This window comes from Styela clava, chromosome 6 (genome assembly GCF_964204865.1).
Source record: "Styela clava chromosome 6, kaStyClav1.hap1.2, whole genome shotgun sequence".
NCBI classification, from domain to species: Eukaryota; Metazoa; Chordata; class Ascidiacea; order Stolidobranchia; family Styelidae; genus Styela; species Styela clava.
The window spans coordinates 5,167,501-5,179,434 of record NC_135255.1 but is presented as its reverse complement, the minus strand read 5'-3'; positions in this window follow the sequence as shown (position 1 = coordinate 5,179,434).

Sequence of the window (11,934 nt, the reverse complement as noted above, 5' to 3'; positions counted from 1 at the left end):
TTGACGGTTTTTCACTGTTTTTAAGCGTTTTAGCAGGGTTATTGGTGTTTTTTGACGGTTTTTCACTGTTTTTAAGCGTTTTAGCAGGGTTATTGGTGTTTTTTGACGGTTTTTCACTGTTTTAAGCGTTTTAGCAGGGTTATTGGTGTTTTTTGACGGTTTTTCACTGTTTTTAAGCGTTTTAGCAGGGTTATTGGTGTTTTTTGACGGTTTTTCACTGTTTTTAAGCGTTTTAGCAGGGTTATTGGTGTTTTTTGACGGTTTTTCACTGTTTTTAAGCGTTTTAGCAGGGTTATTGGTGTTTTTTGACGGTTTTTCACTGTTTTTAAGCGTTTTAGCAGGGTTATTGGTGTTTTTTGACGGTTTTTCACTGTTTTTAAGCGTTTTAGCAGGGTTATTGGTGTTTTTTGACGGTTTTTCACTGTTTTTAAGCGTTTTAGCAGGGTTATTGGTGTTTTTTGACGGTTTTTCACTGTTTTTAAGCGTTTTAGCAGGGTTATTGGTGTTTTTTGACGGTTTTTCACTGTTTTTAAGCGTTTTAGCAGGGTTATTGGTGTTTTTTGACGGTTTTTCACTGTTTTTAAGCGTTTTAGCAGGGTTATTGGTGTTTTTTGACGGTTTTTCACTGTTTTTAAGCGTTTTAGCAGGGTTATTGGTGTTTTTTGACGGTTTTTCACTGTTTTTAAGCGTTTTAGCAGGGTTATTGGTGTTTTTTGACGGTTTTTCACTGTTTTTAAGCGTTTTAGCAGGGTTATTGGTGTTTTTTGACGGTTTTTCACTGTTTTTAAGCGTTTTAGCAGGGTTATTGGTGTTTTTTGACGGTTTTTCACTGTTTTTAAGCGTTTTAGCAGGGTTATTGGTGTTTTTTGACGGTTTTTCACTGTTTTTAAGCGTTTTAGCAGGGTTATTGGTGTTTTTTGACGGTTTTTCACTGTTTTTAAGCGTTTTAGCAGGGTTATTGGTGTTTTTTGACGGTTTTTCACTGTTTTTAAGCGTTTTAGCAGGGTTATTGGTGTTTTTTGACGGTTTTTCACTGTTTTTAAGCGTTTTAGCAGGGTTATTGGGGTTATTGGTGTTTTTTGACGGTTTTTCACTGTTTTTAAGCGTTTTAGCAGGGTTATTGGTGTTTTTTGACGGTTTTTCACTGTTTTTAAGCGTTTTAGCAGGGTTATTGGTGTTTTTTGACGGTTTTTCACTGTTTTTAAGCGTTTTAGCAGGGTTATTGGTGTTTTTTGACGGTTTTTCACTGTTTTTAAGCGTTTTAGCAGGGTTATTGGTGTTTTTTGACGGTTTTTCACTGTTTTTAAGCGTTTTAGCAGGGTTATTGGTGTTTTTTGACGGTTTTTCACTGTTTTTAAGCGTTTTAGCAGGGTTATTGGTGTTTTTTGACGGTTTTTCACTGTTTTTAAGCGTTTTAGCAGGGTTATTGGTGTTTTTTGACGGTTTTTCACTGTTTTTAAGCGTTTTAGCAGGGTTATTGGTGTTTTTTGACGGTTTTTCACTGTTTTTAAGCGTTTTAGCAGGGTTATTGGTGTTTTTTGACGGTTTTTCACTGTTTTTAAGCGTTTTAGCAGGGTTATTGGTGTTTTTTGACGGTTTTTCACTGTTTTTAAGCGTTTTAGCAGGGTTATTGGTGTTTTTTGACGGTTTTTCACTGTTTTTAAGCGTTTTAGCAGGGTTATTGGTGTTTTTTGACGGTTTTTCACTGTTTTTAAGCGTTTTAGCAGGGTTATTGGTGTTTTTTGACGGTTTTTCACTGTTTTTAAGCGTTTTAGCAGGGTTATTGGTGTTTTTGACGGTTTTTCACTGTTTTTAAGCGTTTTAGCAGGGTTATTGGTGTTTTTTGACGGTTTTTCACTGTTTTTTAAGCGTTTTAGCAGGGTTATTGGTGTTTTTTGACGGTTTTTCACTGTTTTAAGCGTTTTAGCAGGGTTATTGGTGTTTTTTGACTGTTTTTCACTGTTTTTAAGCGTTTTAGCAGGGTTATTGGTGTTTTTTGACGGTTTTTCACTGTTTTTAAGCGTTTTAGCAGGGTTATTGGTGTTTTTTGACGGTTTTTCACTGTTTTTAAGCGTTTTAGCAGGGTTATTGGTGTTTTTTGACGGTTTTTCACTGTTTTTAAGCGTTTTAGCAGGGTTATTGGTGTTTTTTGACGGTTTTTCACTGTTTTTAAGCGTTTTAGCAGGGTTATTGGTGTTTTTGACGGTTTTTCACTGTTTTTAAAGCGTTTTAGCAGGGTTATTGGTGTTTTTTGACGGTTTTTCACTGTTTTTAAGCGTTTTGGCAGGGTTATTGGTGTTTTTTGACGGTTTTTCACTGTTTTTAAGCGTTTTGGCAGGGTTATTGGTGTTTTTTGACGGTTTTTCACTGTTTTTAAGCGTTTTAGCAGGGTTATTGGTGTTTTTTGACGGTTTTTCACTGTTTTTAAGCGTTTTAGCAGGGTTATTGGTGTTTTTTGACGGTTTTTCACTGTTTTTAAGCGTTTTAGCAGGGTTATTGGTGTTTTTTGACGGTTTTTCACTGTTTTTAAGCGTTTTAGCAGGGTTATTGGTGTTTTTTGACGGTTTTTCACTGTTTTTAAGCGTTTTAGCAGGGTTATTGGTGTTTTTTGACGGTTTTTCACTGTTTTTAAGCGTTTTAGCAGGGTTATTGGTGTTTTTTGACGGTTTTTCACTGTTTTTAAGCGTTTTAGCAGGGTTATTGGTGTTTTTTGACGGTTTTTCACTGTTTTTAAGCGTTTTAGCAGGGTTATTGGTGTTTTTTGACGGTTTTTCACTGTTTTTAAGCGTTTTAGCAGGGTTATTGGTGTTTTTTGACGGTTTTTCACTGTTTTTAAGCGTTTTAGCAGGGTTATTGGTTTTTTTTGTCGGTTTTTCACTGTTTTTAAGCGTTTTAGCAGGGTTATTGGTGTTTTTTACGGTTTTTCACTGTTTTTAAGCGTTTTAGCAGAGTTATTGGTGTTTTTTGACGGTTTTTCACTGTTTTTAAGCGTTTTAGCAGGGTTATTGGTGTTTTTTGACGGTTTTTCACTGTTTTTAAGCGTTTTAGCAGGGTTATTGGTGTTTTTTGACGGTTTTTCACTGTTTTTAAGCGTTTTAGCAGGGTTATTGGTGTTTTTTGACTGTTTTTCACTGTTTTTAAGCGTTTTAGCAGGGTTATTGGTGTTTTTTGACGGTTTTTCACTGTTTTTAAGCGTTTTAGCAGGGTTATTGGTGTTTTTTGACGGTTTTTCACTGTTTTTAAGCGTTTTAGCAGGGTTATTGGTGTTTTTTGACGGTTTTTCACTGTTTTTAAGCGTTTTAGCAGGGTTATTGGTGTTTTTTGACGGTTTTTCACTGTTTTTAAGCGTTTTAGCAGGGTTATTGGTGTTTTTGACGGTTTTTCACTGTTTTTAAGCGTTTTAGCAGGGTTATTGGTGTTTTTTGACGGTTTTTCACTGTTTTTAAGCGTTTTAGCAGGGTTATTGGTGTTTTTTGACGGTTTTTCACTGTTTTTAAGCGTTTTGGCAGGGTTATTGGTGTTTTTTGACGGTTTTTCACTGTTTTTAAGCGTTTTGGCAGGGTTATTGCTGTTTTTTGACGGTTTATCACTGTTTTTAAGCGTTTTCGCAGGGTTATTGGTGTTTTTTGACGGTTTTTCACTGTTTTTAAGCGTTTTGGCAGGGTTATTGGTGTTTTTTGACGGTTTTTCACTGTTTTTAAGCGTTTTAGCAGGGTTATTGGTGTTTTTTGACGGTTTTTCACTGTTTTTAAGCGTTTTAGCAGGGTTATTGGTGTTTTTTGACGGTTTTTCACTGTTTTTAAGCGTTTTAGCAGGGTTATTGGGGTTATTGGTGTTTTTTGACGGTTTCTCACTGTTTTTAAGCGTTTTGGCAGGGTTATTGGTGTTTTTTGACGGTTTTTCACTGTTTTTAAGCGTTTTGGCAGGGTTATTGGTGTTTTTTGACGGTTTTTCACTGTTTTTAAGCGTTTTAGCAGGGTTATTGGTGTTTTTTGACGGTTTTTCACTGTTTTTAAGCGTTTTAGCAGGGTTATTGGTGTTTTTTGACGGTTTTTCACTGTTTTTAAGCGTCTTAGCAGGGTTATTGGTGTTTTTTGACGGTTTTTCACTGTTTTTAAGCGTTTTAGCAGGGTTATTGGTGTTTTTTGACGGTTTTTCACTGTTTTTAAGCGTTTTAGCAGGGTTATTGGTGTTTTTTGACGGTTTTTCACTGTTTTTAAGCGTTTTAGCAGGGTTATTGGTGTTTTTTGACGGTTTTTCACTGTTTTTAAGCGTTTTAGCAGGGTTATTGGTTTTTTTTGTCGGTTTTTCACTGTTTTTAAGCGTTTTAGCAGGGTTATTGGTGTTTTTGACGGTTTTTCACTGTTTTTAAGCGTTTTAGCAGAGTTATTGGTGTTTTTTGACGGTTTTTCACTGTTTTTAAGCGTTTTAGCAGGGTTATTGGTGTTTTTCGACGGTTTTTCACTGTTTTTAAGCGTTTTAGCAGGGTTATTGGTGTTTTTTGACGGTTTTTCACTGTTTTTAAGCGTTTTAGCAGGGTTATTGGTGTTTTTTGACTGTTTTTCACTGTTTTTAAGCGTTTTAGCAGGGTTATTGGTGTTTTTTGACGGTTTTTCACTGTTTTTAAGCGTTTTAGCAGGGTTATTGGTGTTTTTTGACGGTTTTTCACTGTTTTTAAGCGTTTTAGCAGGGTTATTGGTGTTTTTTGACGGTTTTTCACTGTTTTTAAGCGTTTTAGCAGGGTTATTGGTGTTTTTTGACGGTTTTTCACTGTTTTTAAGCGTTTTAGCAGGGTTATTGGTGTTTTTGACGGTTTTTCACTGTTTTTAAGCGTTTTAGCAGGGTTATTGGTGTTTTTTGACGGTTTTTCACTGTTTTTAAGCGTTTTAGCAGGGTTATTGGTGTTTTTTGACGGTTTTTCACTGTTTTTAAGCGTTTTAGCAGGGTTATTGGTGTTTTTTGACGGTTTTTCACTGTTTTTGAGCGTTTTAGCAGGGTTATTGGTGTTTTTTGACGGTTTTTCACTGTTTTCAAGCGTTTTAGCAGGGTTATTGGTGTTTTTTGACGGTTTTTCACTGTTTTTAAGCGTTTTAGCAGGGTTATTGGTGTTTTTTGACGGTTTTTCACTGTTTTTAAGCGTTTTAGCAGGGTTATTGGTGTTTTTTGACGGTTTTTCACTGTTTTTAAGCGTTTTAGCAGGGTTATTGGTGTTTTTTGACGGTTTTTCACTGTTTTTAAGCGTTTTAGCAGGGTTATTGGTGTTTTTTGACGGTTTTTCACTGTTTTTAAGCGTTTTAGCAGGGTTATTGGTGTTTTTTGACGGTTTTTCACTGTTTTTAAGCGTTTTAGCAGGGTTATTGGTGTTTTTTGACGGTTTTTCACTGTTTTTAAGCGTTTTAGCAGGGTTATTGGTGTTTTTTGACGGTTTTTCACTGTTTTTAAGCGTTTTAGCAGGGTTATTGGTGTTTTTTGACGGTTTTTCACTGTTTTTAAGCGTTTTAGCAGGGTTATTGGTGTTTTTTGACGGTTTTTCACTGTTTTAGAGCGTTTTGGCAGGGTTATTGGTGTTTTTTGACGGTTTTTCACTGTTTTTAAGCGTTTTAGCAGGGTTATTGGTGTTTTTTGACGGTTTTTCACTGTTTTTAAGCGTTTTAGCAGGGTTATTGGTGTTTTTTGACGGTTTTTCACTGTTTTTAAGCGTTTTAGCAGGGTTATTGGTGTTTTTTGACGGTTTTTCACTGTTTTTAAGCGTTTTAGCAGGGTTATTGGTGTTTTTTGACGGTTTTTCACTGTTTTTAAGCGTTTTAGCAGGGTTATTGGTGTTTTTTGACGGTTTTTCACTGTTTTTAAGCGTTTTGGCAGGGTTATTGGTGTTTTTTGACGGTTTTTCACTGTTTTTAAGCATTTTGGCAGGGTTATTGGTGTTTTTTGACGGTTTTTCACTGTTTTTAAGCGTTTTAGCAGGGTTATTGGTGTTTTTTGACGGTTTTTCACTGTTTTTAAGCGTTTTAGCAGGGTTATTGGTGTTTTTTGACGGTTTTTCACTGTTTTTAAGCGTTTTGGCAGGGTTATTGGTGTTTTTTGACGGTTTTTCACTGTTTTTAAGCGTTTTGGCAGGGTTATTGGTGTTTTTTGACGGTTTTTCACTGTTTTTAAGCGTTTTGGCAGGGTTATTGCTGTTTTTTGACGGTTTATCACTGTTTTTAAGCGTTTTCGCAGGGTTATTGGTGTTTTTTGACGGTTTTTCACTGTTTTTAAGCGTTTTGGCAGGGTTATTGGTGTTTTTTGACGGTTTTTCACTGTTTTTAAGCGTTTTAGCAGGGTTATTGGTGTTTTTGACGGTTTTTCACTGTTTTTAAGCGTTTTAGCAGGGTTATTGGTGTTTTTTGACGGTTTTTCACTGTTTTTAAGCGTTTTAGCAGGGTTATTGGTGTTTTTTGACGGTTTTTCACTGTTTTTAAGCGTTTTAGCAGGGTTATTGGTGTTTTTTGACGGTTTTTCACTGTTTTTGAGCGTTTTAGCAGGGTTATTGGTGTTTTTTGACGGTTTTTCACTGTTTTCAAGCGTTTTAGCAGGGTTATTGGTGTTTTTTGACGGTTTTTCACTGTTTTTAAGCGTTTTAGCAGGGTTATTGGTGTTTTTTGACGGTTTTTCACTGTTTTTAAGCGTTTTAGCAGGGTTATTGGTGTTTTTTGACGGTTTTTCACTGTTTTTAAGCGTTTTAGCAGGGTTATTGGTGTTTTTTGACGGTTTTTCACTGTTTTTAAGCGTTTTAGCAGGGTTATTGGTGTTTTTTGACGGTTTTTCACTGTTTTTAAGCGTTTTAGCAGGGTTATTGGTGTTTTTTGACGGTTTTTCACTGTTTTTAAGCGTTTTAGCAGGGTTATTGGTGTTTTTTGACGGTTTTTCACTGTTTTTAAGCGTTTTAGCAGGGTTATTGGTGTTTTTTGACGGTTTTTCACTGTTTTTAAGCGTTTTAGCAGGGTTATTGGTGTTTTTTGACGGTTTTTCACTGTTTTTAAGCGTTTTAGCAGGGTTATTGGTGTTTTTTGACGGTTTTTCACTGTTTTAGAGCGTTTTGGCAGGGTTATTGGTGTTTTTTGACGGTTTTTCACTGTTTTTAAGCGTTTTAGCAGGGTTATTGGTGTTTTTTGACGGTTTTTCACTGTTTTTAAGCGTTTTAGCAGGGTTATTGGTGTTTTTTGACGGTTTTTCACTGTTTTTAAGCGTTTTAGCAGGGTTATTGGTGTTTTTTGACGGTTTTTCACTGTTTTTAAGCGTTTTAGCAGGGTTATTGGTGTTTTTTGACGGTTTTTCACTGTTTTTAAGCGTTTTAGCAGGGTTATTGGTGTTTTTTGACGGTTTTTCACTGTTTTTAAGCGTTTTAGCAGGGTTATTGGTGTTTTTTGACGGTTTTTCACTGTTTTAGAGCGTTTTGGCAGGGTTATTGGTGTTTTTTGACGGTTTTTCACTGTTTTTAAGCGTTTTGGCAGGGTTATTGGTGTTTTTTGACGGTTTTTCACTGTTTTTAAGCATTTTGGCAGGGTTATTGGTGTTTTTTGACGGTTTTTCACTGTTTTTAAGCGTTTTAGCAGGGTTATTGGTGTTTTTTGACGGTTTTTCACTGTTTTTAAGCGTTTTAGCAGGGTTATTGGTGTTTTTTGACGGTTTTTCACTGTTTTTAAGCGTTTTGGCAGGGTTATTGGTGTTTTTTGACGGTTTTTCACTGTTTTTAAGCGTTTTGGCAGGGTTATTGGTGTTTTTTGACGGTTTTTCACTGTTTTTAAGCGTTTTGGCAGGGTTATTGCTGTTTTTTGACGGTTTATCACTGTTTTTAAGCGTTTTCGCAGGGTTATTGGTGTTTTTTGACGGTTTTTCACTGTTTTTAAGCGTTTTGGCAGGGTTATTGGTGTTTTTTGACGGTTTTTCACTGTTTTTAAGCGTTTTAGCAGGGTTATTGGTGTTTTTTGACGGTTTTTCACTGTTTTTAAGCGTTTTAGCAGGGTTATTGGTGTTTTTTGACGGTTTTTCACTGTTTTTAAGCGTTTTAGCAGGGTTATTGGGGTTATTGGTGTTTTTTGACGGTTTTTCACTGTTTTTAAGCGTTTTGGCAGGGTTATTGGTGTTTTTTGACGGTTTTTCACTGTTTTTAAGCGTTTTGGCAGGGTAATTGGTGTTTTTTGACGGTTTTTCACTGTTTTTAAGCGTTTTAGCAGGGTTATTGGTGTTTTTTGACGGTTTTTCACTGTTTTTAAGCGTTTTAGCAGGGTTATTGGTGTTTTTTGACGGTTTTTCACTGTTTTTAAGCGTTTTAGCAGGGTTATTGGTGTTTTTTGACGGTTTTTCACTGTTTTTAAGCGTTTTAGCAGGGTTATTGGTGTTTTTTGACGGTTTTTCACTGTTTTTAAGCGTTTTAGCAGGGTTATTGGTGTTTTTTGACGGTTTTTCACTGTTTTTAAGCGTCTTAGCAGGGTTATTGGTGTTTTTTGACGGTTTTTCACTGTTTTTAAGCGTTTTAGCAGGGTTATTGGTGTTTTTTGACGGTTTTTCACTGTTTTTAAGCGTTTTAGCAGGGTTATTGGTGTTTTTTGACGGTTTTTCACTGTTTTTAAGCGTTTTAGCAGGGTTATTGGTGTTTTTTGACGGTTTTTCACTGTTTTTAAGCGTTTTAGCAGGGTTATTGGTTTTTTTTGTCGGTTTTTCACTGTTTTTAAGCGTTTTAGCAGGGTTATTGGTGTTTTTGACGGTTTTTCACTGTTTTTAAGCGTTTTAGCAGAGTTATTGGTGTTTTTTGACGGTTTTTCACTGTTTTTAAGCGTTTTAGCAGGGTTATTGGTGTTTTTTGACGGTTTTTCACTGTTTTTAAGCGTTTTAGCAGGGTTATTGGTGTTTTTTGACGGTTTTTCACTGTTTTTAAGCGTTTTAGCAGGGTTATTGGTGTTTTTTGACTGTTTTTCACTGTTTTTAAGCGTTTTAGCAGGGTTATTGGTGTTTTTTGACGGTTTTTCACTGTTTTTAAGCGTTTTAGCAGGGTTATTGGTGTTTTTTGACGGTTTTTCACTGTTTTTAAGCGTTTTAGCAGGGTTATTGGTGTTTTTTGACGGTTTTTCACTGTTTTTAAGCGTTTTAGCAGGGTTATTGGTGTTTTTTGACGGTTTTTCACTGTTTTTAAGCGTTTTAGCAGGGTTATTGGTGTTTTTGACGGTTTTTCACTGTTTTTAAGCGTTTTAGCAGGGTTATTGGTGTTTTTTGACGGTTTTTCACTGTTTTTAAGCGTTTTAGCAGGGTTATTGGTGTTTTTTGACGGTTTTTCACTGTTTTTAAGCGTTTTGGCAGGGTTATTGGTGTTTTTTGACGGTTTTTCACTGTTTTTAAGCGTTTTGGCAGGGTTATTGCTGTTTTTTGACGGTTTATCACTGTTTTTAAGCGTTTTCGCAGGGTTATTGGTGTTTTTTGACGGTTTTTCACTGTTTTTAAGCGTTTTGGCAGGGTTATTGGTGTTTTTTGACGGTTTTTCACTGTTTTTAAGCGTTTTAGCAGGGTTATTGGTGTTTTTTGACGGTTTTTCACTGTTTTTAAGCGTTTTAGCAGGGTTATTGGTGTTTTTTGACGGTTTTTCACTGTTTTTAAGCGTTTTAGCAGGGTTATTGGGGTTATTGGTGTTTTTTGACGGTTTTTCACTGTTTTTAAGCGTTTTGGCAGGGTTATTGGTGTTTTTTGACGGTTTTTCACTGTTTTTAAGCGTTTTGGCAGGGTTATTGGTGTTTTTTGACGGTTTTTCACTGTTTTTAAGCGTTTTAGCAGGGTTATTGGTGTTTTTTGACTGTTTTTCACTGTTTTTAAGCGTTTTAGCAGGGTTATTGGTGTTTTTTGACGGTTTTTCACTGTTTTTAAGCGTTTTAGCAGGGTTATTGGTGTTTTTTGACGGTTTTTCACTGTTTTTAAGCGTTTTAGCAGGGTTATTGGTGTTTTTTGACGGTTTTTCACTGTTTTTAAGCGTTTTAGCAGGGTTATTGGTGTTTTTTGACGGTTTTTCACTGTTTTTAAGCGTTTTAGCAGGGTTATTGGTGTTTTTGACGGTTTTTCACTGTTTTTAAGCGTTTTAGCAGGGTTATTGGTGTTTTTTGACGGTTTTTCACTGTTTTTAAGCGTTTTAGCAGGGTTATTGGTGTTTTTTGACGGTTTTTCACTGTTTTTAAGCGTTTTAGCAGGGTTATTGGTGTTTTTTGACGGTTTTTCACTGTTTTTGAGCGTTTTAGCAGGGTTATTGGTGTTTTTTGACGGTTTTTCACTGTTTTCAAGCGTTTTAGCAGGGTTATTGGTGTTTTTTGACGGTTTTTCACTGTTTTTAAGCGTTTTAGCAGGGTTATTGGTGTTTTTTGACGGTTTTTCACTGTTTTTAAGCGTTTTAGCAGGGTTATTGGTGTTTTTTGACGGTTTTTCACTGTTTTTAAGCGTTTTAGCAGGGTTATTGGTGTTTTTTGACGGTTTTTCACTGTTTTTAAGCGTTTTAGCAGGGTTATTGGTGTTTTTTGACGGTTTTTCACTGTTTTTAAGCGTTTTAGCAGGGTTATTGGTGTTTTTTGACGGTTTTTCACTGTTTTTAAGCGTTTTAGCAGGGTTATTGGTGTTTTTTGACGGTTTTTCACTGTTTTTAAGCGTTTTAGCAGGGTTATTGGTGTTTTTTGACGGTTTTTCACTGTTTTTAAGCGTTTTAGCAGGGTTATTGGTGTTTTTTGACGGTTTTTCACTGTTTTTAAGCGTTTTAGCAGGGTTATTGGTGTTTTTTGACGGTTTTTCACTGTTTTTAAGCGTTTTAGCAGGGTTATTGGTGTTTTTTGACGGTTTTTCACTGTTTTTAAGCGTTTTAGCAGGGTTATTGGTGTTTTTTGACGGTTTTTCACTGTTTTTAAGCGTTTTAGCAGGGTTATTGGTGTTTTTTGACGATTTTTCACTGTTTTTAAGCGTTTTAGCAGGGTTATTGGTGTTTTTTGACGGTTTTTCACTGTTTTTAAGCGTTTTAGCAGGGTTATTGGTGTTTTTTGACGGTTTTTCACTGTTTTAGAGCGTTTTGGCAGGGTTATTGGTGTTTTTTGACGGTTTTTCACTGTTTTTAAGCGTTTTGGCAGGGTTATTGGTGTTTTTCGACGGTTTTTCACTGTTTTTAAGCGTTTTGGCAGGGTTAAGCGCCGACTTCGGGAGGCGCGCTTTTATCAGATCAAAACCGACCGGGTTCGTCCTGTGACGTTTGATGACTCTGGATAACCACGCGGATCGTACGGTCTCTGCACCGACGACGTATCATTCAAGTGTCTGCCCTATCAACTGTCGAAGGTACGCTACGTGCCTACCTTTGTGATAACGGGTAACGGGGAATCAGGGTTCGATTCCGGAGAGGGAGCCTGAGAAACGGCTACCACATCCAAGGAAGGCAGCAGGCGCGCAAATTACCCATTCCCGACACGGGGAGGTAGTGACGAAAAATAACAATACAGGACTCTAACGAGGCCCTGTAATTGGAATGAGTACATCCTAAAACTCTTAACGAGTATCCATTGGAGGGCAAGTCTGGTGCCAGCAGCCGCGGTAATTCCAGCTCCAACAGTGTATGCTAAAGTTGTTGCGGTTGAAAAGCTCGTAGTTGGATTTTGGGCGAGCGCCGCCGGTCCGTCGCAAGGCGTGTCACTGGTTGCGTTCGCCTCACCTTCGGTTCTCCGTCGGTGCTCTTGACTGAGTGTCGGCGGTGGCCGATAAGTTTACTTTGAAAAAATTAGAGTGTTCAAAGCAGGCTGTTCGCCTGCATAGTGTTGCATGGAATAATGGAATAGGACCTCGGTTCTATTTTGTTGGTTTTCGGAGCACGAGGTAATGATTAAGAGGGACAGACGGGGGCGTCCGTACTCTGCCGTTAGAGGTGAAATTCTTGGATCGGCG